A 12269-nucleotide genomic window follows, 5' to 3' on the forward strand; every position below is an offset into this window, starting at 1 on the left:
GTCCCGGGACCTGGCCCACCCGGAGGCTTAAATACAATGAAGCGCAGGAGCCCGTCCTTCGTTTTTTTTAATTTTCTCTGCCGGATTCACGCAACCAGTGCGAATTCAGCAGTTCAAAAATAAAATGCTTTTTTGGGCTCTGGGGGTCCTTGTGGGAACCCCTTAGCAGGCCTAGGTAGTCAGGGTGTTTCTACCCTGCCCCCTTTTCTTGTTTTTGACCTTTTTTTCTACTGATTTTTAGTGACTCGGCTACCGAGTCACATGACCGGAGCGCCCCATTTGATTTAAAAATTTTGTGAAGATTTGTTAACCAGCACCAAATATATTGCCAAGTCAAAAAAAAAATTCCTATGGATAATAGGTCCTAACTATAACTACCTACTGGCTACCAGTAGGTAGTTATAGTTAGAACCTAGTTTCCATAGGAAAAGGGTTTTTGGATTTGCCAAAAACTTTGGCACCATTTGACGAATCTTCAAGGAAGTTTCAAAACTAATGGTTCACTCAGGTCAGCTCCTGTCTTGAAAGTTTTGGGGTGATTCGTCAAGTGGTGGCCGAGAAAAAAGGGGGTCTCCGAATGTGTTTTCTCCATGTTAATTTCCATAGGAAAATTTGGACATGGCTACACCCTGAACTGCTAAACCGAATTATACCAAATTTGGCACAGAGATAGCCCTTGGTCCAGAAAGCACACTTTATGGAAATGGTGTAAATCCATTCAGTAGTTTTTGATATATTTAAAGATTTACAGATATCGATATTTGAGAATTGTGAGATCTGATTGGCTGAAACCTCCCAAGCACGAGCTTGCCAACACTTCAAACCAGGAAGTGTTAGCAGCCATCTTGTGACTTGGTACATAGGGAGAAGGAAAAAGAGAAGAGGAACATTAAAAAAGAAGAAAAGGGACCGCCACTTCCCTGGGGCTTTCATACAAAAATGAGTGGGAGGCTCCTCCCCCCCCCACACTGCCCCGGGGACTGCCACTTCCCCAGGGCATCTGTAATATGTAGAGGTGGGGCATAGCAGGCCCCCCCAAGCCCAGGGACTGCAACCACCCTGGGACTTAAATATAAAGGAAGTGTGGGGGTTGGGGCTCCTGCCCCTCCCCACACTGTTCCGTGGACCACTACCTCCACGGGGCTAACTTTATTTACATATGGGGATCTGTTGTTGACTCCCGGGCCACGTGGGCCTACCATCTCCCCGGGGATTTAAAGTTGTTGGAAGGGGGCTGCGTAGCCCCCCTTCTGGAGCACTTGATGGCCCTGTGGACCGCCACCCCTCAGGGCTGGCTCCTGCAATATGCTGTTTGCAATTACAGGGCGGGAGCTTAGCGGCTCCCTCCCTGTCATTGCAAATTCTGCTTTGCTTATTTGAAGCAAGAGTAGGAGACCTGCTCGCGCTTCAACGAAGCAATGCAGTATTGCTTTTGAACAAGGGGAGTTGCATGTCAGCAACTCTCCCCTTGCATAAAAGCAATGCCGGCTCCCATAGAAGGCGGGGAGCCAGCAGGGACCATGGGTGCATGGTATGCAGCGTTTAGAACGCAAGCATTACAACGCGGGCGTAACAACGAAAGTTGTTACCACGCATTGCACTGGGGGGCGCTCAAGGATAGTAAATGATTTAATTTACTATCCCAACACCTTCCCTACTATCCACGGGGACTGGTTTTGGAATAGTAAATTAAATTAATCAATTTTGCGCCCCCCAGCGCAATGCGTGGTAACAACTTTCGTTGTTACGAACGCATTGTAAATGTACGCGTTGTCAATGTATGCGTTCTAACGTCATACATCCTGGGTGCATTGGGGCTCCCCCCACGATCTCCAACATAAGGCCAGGCCCCAGAGGATCGGGTCCCCAGGGCCATAATTGGCTTCAGGAGTGGGGCTACGCGAACCCCTGCAGAATGAAAAAATATTAAAAAGAGGCAATGCCCAAGGGGATAGGGTCCTTTGGGCTGATAAAGGCCTCAGGAGGGGGACCACGCATCCCCCCTCCATAAACTTTTTTTTAAAACGTGTATATGTAGCCATGCCCGGGGGATGGATTCCCTGGGGCCAAAATTGGCCTTGGGAGGGGGCCACGCCGTCCCCGTCCCGTTTTTTTTAAAAATGAGGTAGGCCCTGAGGGACAGGGTCCCCAGGGTCAAAAAAGATTGAAAGAAGGGGGGCCACACATCCCCCTTCTAACAATTGTTTTTTTTCTAAAGTCGGCATCTTGCCGGAGGCCCAGCCCCCTCCCTGCCCCACTCTGCAAATGCGCCTCCTGGCACATTCTAAGTTGGGGGATTAAGTCCCCTTGAATACTGAGGGTCATTAGGGGTCAACTAGCCTACCAGGTTTGAGGCCACGCCCCTTTTTGCACCACTCTGCAAACTCGCCTTGTGGCTCTCTGCTGGTGGGTCTCTGACGTCCTTTTGTGTCCTGAGGACCTCAGGATTATAGTGAACTTCATCCCCCAAAGAGCAGGGCACTGGGATGCGTGTTTGCAGGATGGTGTAAAAAGGGGCTATGGCCTCGAACCACTATCAGCAATAAAGCTGTGTGGGACGTACTGGAGGTACCTGGTGGGCTAGTTGGCCTCTAAGAGACCCTCAGTATTCAAGGGGACTTAATCCCCCAACTTAGAACATGCCAGGAGGTGCGTTTGCAGAGTGGTGGGGAAAGGGGGCCTGGCCTGTGTCCAGCTTTCAGCAATCCCACTATCTGGAGGCATTAGGTAGGCTAGTTGGCCCCTAAGGACTCCCAGCAGCGAAGGGGACTTTAATCCCCATCCAAGAGCCTGCCATGAAGTGCATTTGTAGAGTGGTGGCAAAAGGGGATGTGGCCTTCTATGAAAACATAGCAATCCTGCTGTGTGGGACTAACCCGAGGTAACAGGAGGAGTAGTTGGCCCCCAATGATATCCTTGAGGCCAACTGCCCCTCTTATTACCTCCAGTAGGTCCCACGCAGTGGAATTGCTAAGACGTCTTCGGAGGCCATGCCCCCCTTTCTCCACCACTCTGCAGACATGCCTTCTGGCAGACTATGGGATGAGGGATGAAGTCCAATTTACTCCTGAGGGACTTTGGGGGCCAAGAAGCCCCCCTGGTACCTCCTGTAAGTCCTGCACAATAGATTTCCTGAGCGCTGGTCAGAGGCCCAGCACCCTTTCCACACCACTCTGCAAACGTGACTAATAGTTAAATAAGTGTTTGTAATGTAATAGGTTTCACATTTGCAAGAGTTAGTGCTATTGGTGTTGTTTATGTAAATGTTTTTTAACCCCTCCCTTGGTGGTGACGGAACGGCTCCGTCATCAGCCGCGGTCGTGCTGTGCTGATGATGGAGCGGTTCCGTCACGGCCCCCTCGGCACGCCTGCGCGGCGCGGATTCCGCGCCTGCGCTGAGCGTTCCATTGAGCGGGCGGGACCGTGACCGAACCGCTCCGTCATGAGCACAGCGCAACCGCGGCTTGTGACAGAGCGGTTCCATCACCAGCATAGCCACGCCGCGCGGCCCCCCCAACGCCCTTAGCGCTGCGGCAGAATAGCCGCTGCAGCGAAGGGGTTAATGATGTTCTTTGGAGTGGAGTGGATGTACATTGTTTTTAGTGGAATTATGTGGTAAGTTGTGCAGTGAAATTATATGGATGGAAAGTATGTGGTATTTATTTTATAGGAATTATGTAGAGTGGGATTATGTGTAATGGAAAGTAATTATGTGGTATGGTAGTCTGTGTTGTGGAGTGGTAACCTCAGGTTTAGTCTTCTTCATTTCCATAGAAGCTCAAATATGAACTCAGTGAGACAAAAAAGAAGGAACCACTGAGGTGCACTTGTGGACCTAATCAGAGGTATGAGCAGGGCCACTGGAATTATGCAACTGTTTGGCTGCACTGACGTTCGCACAATTATACATTTTCCGTATTAGCTACATAATTCATCATCTGCTACCTAATCGGGAGATTTGAACAAAAAAAGACTTCTTTCTAGCTCAAATGCCCCAAATGTTTCCAAAAATGCAGCGTCAGGTGTTACAGCGTGGTGGAAGGCACTTTGCAAAGCTGGAATGGTAATGTGTTACTTATTGCAAAATGAGGATGTTAAACTGGTACTAATGGTGCACAAACCTCTCTTTTTCTGTTCCTCCCTTGCCCCTTTTTGCAGTTCTCTTGCTTCTTTCTGCACATTTCTTCCACTTTCTTCACCTCACTGTCTTCTTTCTGCACTTCACTTGCCTCTTTCTCCATTTCTCTTTACCCTTTCTGCACCTCACTTGTATCTGTTGCTTTTTTCTGCAGATCTCTTGCCTCTTTCTGCACCTCCCTTGACTCTTTCTGCACTTCTCTTTCTTCTTTCTACCCCTCACTTGCCTCTTTTTGCTCTTCTCTTGACTCTTTGTGCATTTCTCTTGCCTTTTTCTGAAGTTCCCTTGTCCCTTTCTGTACATCTATTGCCTCTTTCTGCACCTCACTTGCCTCTTTCCTCACCTCATTCTTACTTCTGCACCTCTCTTGCCTCTTTCTGCATGCACTTCTCTTGCCTTTTTCTGTGCCCCTATTTTCTCTTTCTGCACCTTTCTTGCCTCTTTCTGCACCCTTGTTACCTCTTTCTGCACCTTTTCTGCCTGTTTCTGAACTTCTATTGCTCTTTCTGCACATTACTGGCCTCTTTCAGCACCTCTGTTGCTTCTTTCTGTACCTCACTTGCTTCTTTCTGCACCCCTCTTTCCTCTTTCTGCATTCATTTTTCTGAACCTCTCTTGCCTGTTTGTGCACACTTGTTCCCTCTTTCTCCAACTTTCCTGCCTGTTTCTGTACTTCTCTTGCCACTTTCTGCAACATTTGCACCTCTTTCAGCACCTCTGTTGCTTCTTTCTGTACTTCCTTTCCTCCTCTGTGTGCACCTCTCCTACCTTTTTCTGTACCCCTCTTCCCTTGTTTTGCACCTCTGTTGGTTCTTTCTGCACTGCTCTTGCTTCTTTTTGCACCTCACTTGCCTCTTTCGGTACTTCTCTTGCTTCTTTCTGTACCCCTCCTACCTCTTTCTGTACCTCTTTTGCCTCTTTGTGCATCTCTCTTACCTCTTTCTGCACACTTCTTGCCTCTTTCAGCACCTCTGTTGCCTTTTCTTCATTTCTCTTTGTTCTGTTTTTACCCTCTTCCTGCCTTCTTCTGTACCTCTCTTGCCTCTTTGGGCAGCTCTCCTACCTTTTTCTGTACCACTCTTGCTTCTTTTTCTATCTCTCTTGGTTCTTTTTGTACTGCTCTTGCTTTTTTCTGCACCTCACTTGCCTTGTTCTGCACTTCTCTGGCATCTTTCTACCCCCCACTTGCTTCTTTCAGCAATTTTCTTGCCGCTTTCAGCACTTCTCTTCCTTCTTTATGCATACCTCCTGCATCTTTCTGTACCTCCCTTGCCTCTTTGTGCACCTCACCCATCTCTTTCTGCACTCCTCTTGCCTTTTTTTGCACCTCTGTTGGTTCATTCTGCTCTGCTCTTGCTTTTTTTCTGCACCCCTCGTGTCTCTTTCTGCACCCTTTTTTTCTCTTTCTGCACCTCTCTTGCCTCTTTCTGTACCTCTGTTCCCTCTTTATGCACCTTTCCTGCCTGTTTCTGCACCTCTCTTGCTTCTTTCTGTACCTCTGATGGTTCTTTCTGCACTTCGTTGGCTCTTTCTCCACCCTTCACGCCGTCTTCAGCACCTCTGTTGCTTCTTTCTGCACTTCTCCTCCTTCTTTCTGAAGCCCTCCTGCCTCTTTCTGTAACTCTCTTGCCTCTGGGTGCACCTCTCCTAACTTGCTCTATACCCCTCTTGCCTCTTTTTGCACCTCTGATGGTTCTTTCTACACTGTTTTCTGCTTCTTTCTATACCTTACATGCCTCTTTCTACACTTCTCTTGCTTCTTTCTGCACCTCTGTTGCTTCTTTCAGCAATTCTCTTGCCTCTTTCTGCACTTCTCTTCCTTATTTCTGCACCCCTCCTGCCGCTTTCTGCACATATGTTGCCTCTTTGTGCACCTCTCTTGCCTCTTTCTGCACTTCAGGTGCTTCTTTTTGCACCTCTCTTGCCTGTTTCGGCACCTCTGTTGCTTATTTCTGTACTTCTCTTGCCTCTTTCTGTACCACTGACTTCGAGGTAGTTTTAATCCCCCTGCCCTGGTATGTACTAGGGCGTTACAGGGGAGGTAATGCCAATCACAGGGGTACCCCAACCCATAGTGTACCCTAGTGTATAAGGATGTTTTCACTGTATTCTAAGTGTCTTTCAGTATAGCACTGGCTCTGGACCTGGCTAGTCAGAGTCAGTTACCACCAGTACCAGTCAGCAAAAGTTTTGAGGCAGAGGATAATTTTGCAACTTGGCCTCTTTCAGCACATCTGTTGGTTCTTTCTGCATATCTCTTGCTTCTTTCTGTACCTTTCTTTGTCTTTCTGGACTTCTGTTGCCTCTTTCTGCATTTCTCTTGCTTCTTTCTGCACATATCTTCCTCTTGCTGCACATGTCCTACCTCTGTGGGCAAAGTTAGAAAAAACATAGGTTTCAAGGACGTTATTGTTAGGAATTATCATTTAAAAAGCCCTAGAAATTCACTGAAAAAAACATAGGTTTGAGGGACGTTATAGTTAGTTGGACATTTCACTCGTACAAAACCAGTGAAATTTGGCCGTTATAGTTAGTTGAGATAACTATAACTCGTGCCTCCGGAATGCACTGCTGATGAGGTCACATATTACATAATTCATGACATGGTCAGTGACATCACTGATGACATCTCAAATGAACACACGTAAGGTGACATTTACAATTTGTCACAAAGTTCTGTCAAGAGGCTCTGAAAAGAAGTACTCATGTTGTACTTCTTCCATGAAAAAACATCTTGACACAATAAACCCTGTTCATTTGGCATGAGAGGTGGAGCACTGAAGAAGGGAAGAAGCCACCAATGATGATGGAACACAACCACCAGCATCTGCAGGGGTTGTCTTGAATACACCCCATCCCCTCATTGTTCCGGAGTTGGCGGATGCTGCCATCCACTGTAGAAAATGTTTAACAACTCTGTCTGTGGGAGAGCTCTCTATTGACGCCATCAAAACATTCCTCGGAGTGGGTTGAGAAAAGTTTGTTTTTTGAAAATTTCTAATTTTTATTGTGTGCTGCAAGGTACATAACACGCACAAAGTGGGAAAAACCTAGGCATGATAGAATGCAAACAATGTTGCACTATGATAGCCAAATATGCACTATCACTGCTAGAGAGAGAGAGAAACAGTGCCATATCTTCGTAGATGTGGTGTTTTAATAAATCTGCCTGCTGTCTCTGGAATTTCCTTGTAGGTGATATTTTGATGTTTAGCTGTCTTCTAATTTGCAACGCTTTGAATCTCAGTAGACCAGACCCAGAAAACCAGACCCAGCCCTAGTTATTTGAGATGCATGCCTGATGTACTTGGATGGACGAGGATGGATTGATTTAGCAGCAGTGCGCCTTTTCAAGTTAGGTGCAAAAATGTTTCATTGTTAGGCTAAAATTAATAATTACAATATCGCCAATACAAAACAAGTTAAATTACATTTATTCTTCTCCGCTAAGACAACAGCGTAAATTTCTCTGTTGCCCTGATGGAGTGACTGTTTGTCAGATGGTTCTTGTCAATGCATTTCTCTGTTCAGTGCAGGGATCTGTCAGCATGGCACCAACCAATTTTCTTTTTCTATTTTCAAAAGAAAATGGTATATTTAGATTTTTTTTAAAGAAAAAAGATAATGCCCCTTCACCATGGGAGGCATCTCTGATGACAAGAGGTGGAATTATTTATTTTTATTGTCCTTCGCTGCTAGGTTTTGCCTGGTGGTAACCGGCAGTTAAAAAAAACAGTTGTATATCCACGCATCCGAATTGGGCAGGTGGACATGTTGCCAATTCTCTGATGGCCCTTACTCTGTCCGGCTGATGGAGAAGTTTGGCCATGGTGGTGACAGAGTAATCATCGCAGTGGCCAACATTTTGTGGATGAACCACTGTGTAGGTGGGGAGGGAACTTAGTCATTGGTATGATGAGTTCCGTCACTGCCAACATGTAAGTCAGGCCCTTAGTCCCACACAAAAAATTGCTCTGGCAATTTTATCAAACATATTTCAACAAACATTGGCAATGTCAATAGGCATGGCTTGTTATTTATATTATATGTAGTAATTGTTTGTTTGCTGAAAAAAAACAGTAAAAAATAAATATGTGTTTATTTACCATTGAAGAATAGCCTTGCAGCCTGATTCATGTAGGCAATAGCGCTCGCAAAAGGGCCAGATTCTGAGAATCTGGCCCTTTGCGAGTGCGATTTTTGCATTTGGTATTCATGATACCAAATGCAAAAATCGCTATTTAAGAAGTCGCAAATATGCGAGGAATAGCATTTAAGGAATCTCTATTAGAGATTCCTCAAATGCTATTCATGACACATCCTGAAATTGCGATTTAGCACTTTTGGGGCCGCTATTTACCGAGAGGTCAGACCTGTCGGTAAATAGCAGAAACTCAGAAAAATGCTTTTAAAAGCATTTTTCTAAGTTGCATGTTGCACACACACATGTCCTTTGGACATGTGTGTGCGCAACACCTGTCCAAATGTGCATTTTAGGGGTGCTACAGGGCGTCCTTTGGACACCCCTGGCACCCTTTCAGTCGCTATCTCATTTGCGAGTAGCAAATTGCTACTCGCAAATAAGGGATACTCCCCATTCATTCCTATGGGCCTCTTGGCCCATAGGAATGAATGGGGAGTATTTGCGAGTAGCAAATTGCTACTCGCAAATAAAGAACATGTAGGAATCGCTATTTTATTAGCAATTCCTACATGAATGCCGTTTTGCGTGTCCTCAATAGCGAGTCGCTATGATTCGCTATTAGGGCCACGCAAAACGGCCCGTACATGAATCAGGCTGTTAGTCACTGTGAACCTACTCAAGGAAGCATATTTGTTTTGGATAGGTGTGTCAATTGAGGATGACAAGGAAAATGGCACATATATAAAATATATGGATATCTTTTTCTTTCTTCAGTCTAAATTTACTTTCACATTTGTCTTCAACTGTCAAGTGGTAGCTAACATTTACTGTTTTTTCTTAACAGAAAAATTAAACCTTCAAGATACTCAGCCACACCATCAAATGCCTCTACAACACCAGACGCCATTACCTCAATGAGAGTATTCAAGAGAAACCTCCGATCTGCCGACCTCGCCAAAACACTGCGCATCCGCAGAGCCAAAACAGGTGGAAGGGCCTTCTCCAACATCGTGGCCAAGACCTGGAAATAGCTCCTGCTCGGCATCAGACGCGCCCCCTCTGTGAACAGCTTCAGGAAGACACTTAAGATCTGGCTCTTTGACTGAACTGAGCTGCTCCTCCCCCAGCGCCTTGAGACCCTCATGGGTAAGTAGCACGCTTACAATTCCCTGAGTGATTGATTGATTGATTGATTGATTGATTGAAAATTCAAGTTGCCCACCATCCATTTGCATGCTTACAGCTCCAGCTCCAGCAATGCTCTGGGGGGCCATATCTGTCCAATGCTGCGTCAAGCCTTATGCCTGCTTCAAGCAGGCGCAGGGTTTAGATGCAGCATTGGCCTAAAAGTGCCTGTGTGAAATCTTGTAGATTTCACGCAGGCATTTTTGCGAGGCACACCTGCCCAGGAACGCCCACCCTGCACCGGAACGCCCACATGTGGCCCAGGGCTTTACAACGTGACGCATCTGCCTAGATGCGTCACGTTGTAAATGTGTCGCAGGGATGCGCCACGTTTAAGCCGCCGTTGAGTGATGCAACGGCGGCCTAAACGTGGCACAAGCCCGACATAAATCTGCCCCTAAGTTCGTACCACTATTATTTTCTGTGGGAGAGTGTTGCAGTAACAGCGGTTGGTCATGTCTGGTGCTATTCTTACTCAGGTCTGTTTTGTGTCCTTTTTGGCTGTAGGAACTTAAGAAATGCCATTTGTGAATGGCAATGGGTTTACGATTTATTTGTATGGGTACATGTCTCTTTTTAGACCTCTCCTTAACCCTCCCAAAATCATTTCTTTCTCCTCCTGCCCACCCATTTTACAGTAAAAAATCCCCCATTGTCTCATCAATTACCCTGGCCTCCTAGATACTAAAAAGTAGGCCTATGTATGCACAGATCTCTGCGTTCGAGGAAGTCTTGCCAACATATAAGATTGAAGGAGGCAAAGTAGGGGTAGATGGATCTAACGGAGTTTCAATAAAACTCATAGAGATTCCGCAGGGTTCTGTGAGCAGGCAGAATTCAGCACATTGATCTGTTTGTGCTGATGTTTAGTGTTGGAAGCTTATTCCGCATTCTAAAATCAACACCATCTGCAGCATGCGGCACGGCAGAGGGAGATGCTTCTTTCTGCAGGTCAAGTACATTTTCTGCCCGAGTGGCAGCTCTCTCCACGCAACCGTCACCATTGGCGCGACTTCTTTCAGGAAGGTACACAGGTTTCTTTTACTCAATGCTTGGTGCAGCTGTACTATTTCATGGTCATGGTGGCTGGAGAATATATTCTCCTGGCAGTGATGGCTTACAATCGATATGTTGCGATCTGCAATCCTTTACGTTACACATCCATCATGCAGTGGTGGCTGGCACAGGTAAGCGCGGTAGGGCAAGGCATGGCAGGGGGAAGCCTAAAGATGACGAAATAGCTGTTTTTTTTTTTATTATACCTAGTCAGTCATCTGTCGACTTCCCCCCGCTCCTACCCCAGCCCGCCCCGCCCGCCCCACGGTGTTTACCTGTGCCGGCCTCCGCTGCCATCATAAGTATGCTGTGTGCACCCACCTGGCATTGCGAACATGGGATTCAAGTTTCATAATTCCAGTACCATATGCAATGTTGCCATCTCAACCGCCCTTCTGTGAAACACACACAATCAGTAATTTTTTTCCGTGATGTGGCAGCTCTTCTGAAGTTTTCCTGTAGCAATACACACTCATTTGAGACCCTTACATATGTGTTGGCTGCTATGTTGGCACTAATGTCCTTTAATGTAAAAATAATTTCCTATATTAAAATCCTCTCATCTATGATAAATATTATGACTTAAGACAGGAGGCACAAGCCCTTTTCCACACGTGTGCCACGGTTCTTTTTTTGGTACCTATTTGCGGCCCACATTAACATATTTAGTCAACAAGAGTTCCCCTTCGTCCTATATAACTTTGTAATTCCATTATATATAGCCTGAAAAACACAGGGCCTCATTTATGAGAAATGATGCATCGCTGCGTGAAAGCAGCGATGCGTCACTTCTCAGTGCGCACTCCTTGCGACATTCCTGATGCGTCATATTTAATGTATGATGCATCATGTCACAAGGAGTTACAGATACGTCAGTATTTCTGACGTATCTGTTAGCGCATAAGTGATGCATTGCTGGAGTGTGTCACAAAGTGACGCAACTCCAGAAATGCGTCCATTCACATGGAGCAGGCGCAAGATTTTGATGCAGCGGCGTCCTAGAAGTGACGCAGTGAAATCTCATAGATTTCACTTTGTCACTTCTACTACCCTTCCTTGCGTCAATATGCCCCCCTTGCATACATTATACCTGGTGCAGGTATAATGTGGCGCAGGGGTTTAAAAAGTGACGCATCTACCTAGATGCATCACTTTGTAAATATGGTGCAACAAGGCGTATTTTTTACGCCACTTGTGCATCACAAAAAGTGACGCACTGGCGGCGTAAAAGTGACGCACAGCCTCATAAATGAGGCCAACAGAGTTTAAAAATGTTTTAATGAACCGAAAGACAACTTGAAGAAGAACATGTTCACTGTTTTAGGTTACATTCCCACATTTTTAAGCAAATAGAAACCGTTTTGCACATTACTGCTCAAATTGGGTCAGTGGACCCAGAAAGATGTTACTGCATGTGCAATCTCATTTCAGGCATTCATGTTTTGCTCCACAGGTATTATTTTGAACACTGTTATCCACCAATTTTTAATATGATTTTAATTTTTTCCATTATTAAAAGTGGCAAACAATACAGAAATTGTCATCTGTCAAGTGGTACTAGAATATAAAACAAACATGTAAATGATAAGTGGGCTGACCAGTTGTTTCAATTTAGAGCAAAAATCATTTCTTCAAATTTTAGATGTTATGTTTTTGAATGTCTCTTTGAATTTACAAGACTATGCTTATAATAATAGAATAGATATGAACATATGAGCCCATATTGGCGGAAACCTGCATATACAA

The sequence above is a fragment of the Lissotriton vulgaris genome, chromosome 7, assembly GCF_964263255.1.
Source record: "Lissotriton vulgaris chromosome 7, aLisVul1.2, whole genome shotgun sequence".
Taxonomy (NCBI): Eukaryota; Metazoa; Chordata; class Amphibia; order Caudata; family Salamandridae; genus Lissotriton; species Lissotriton vulgaris.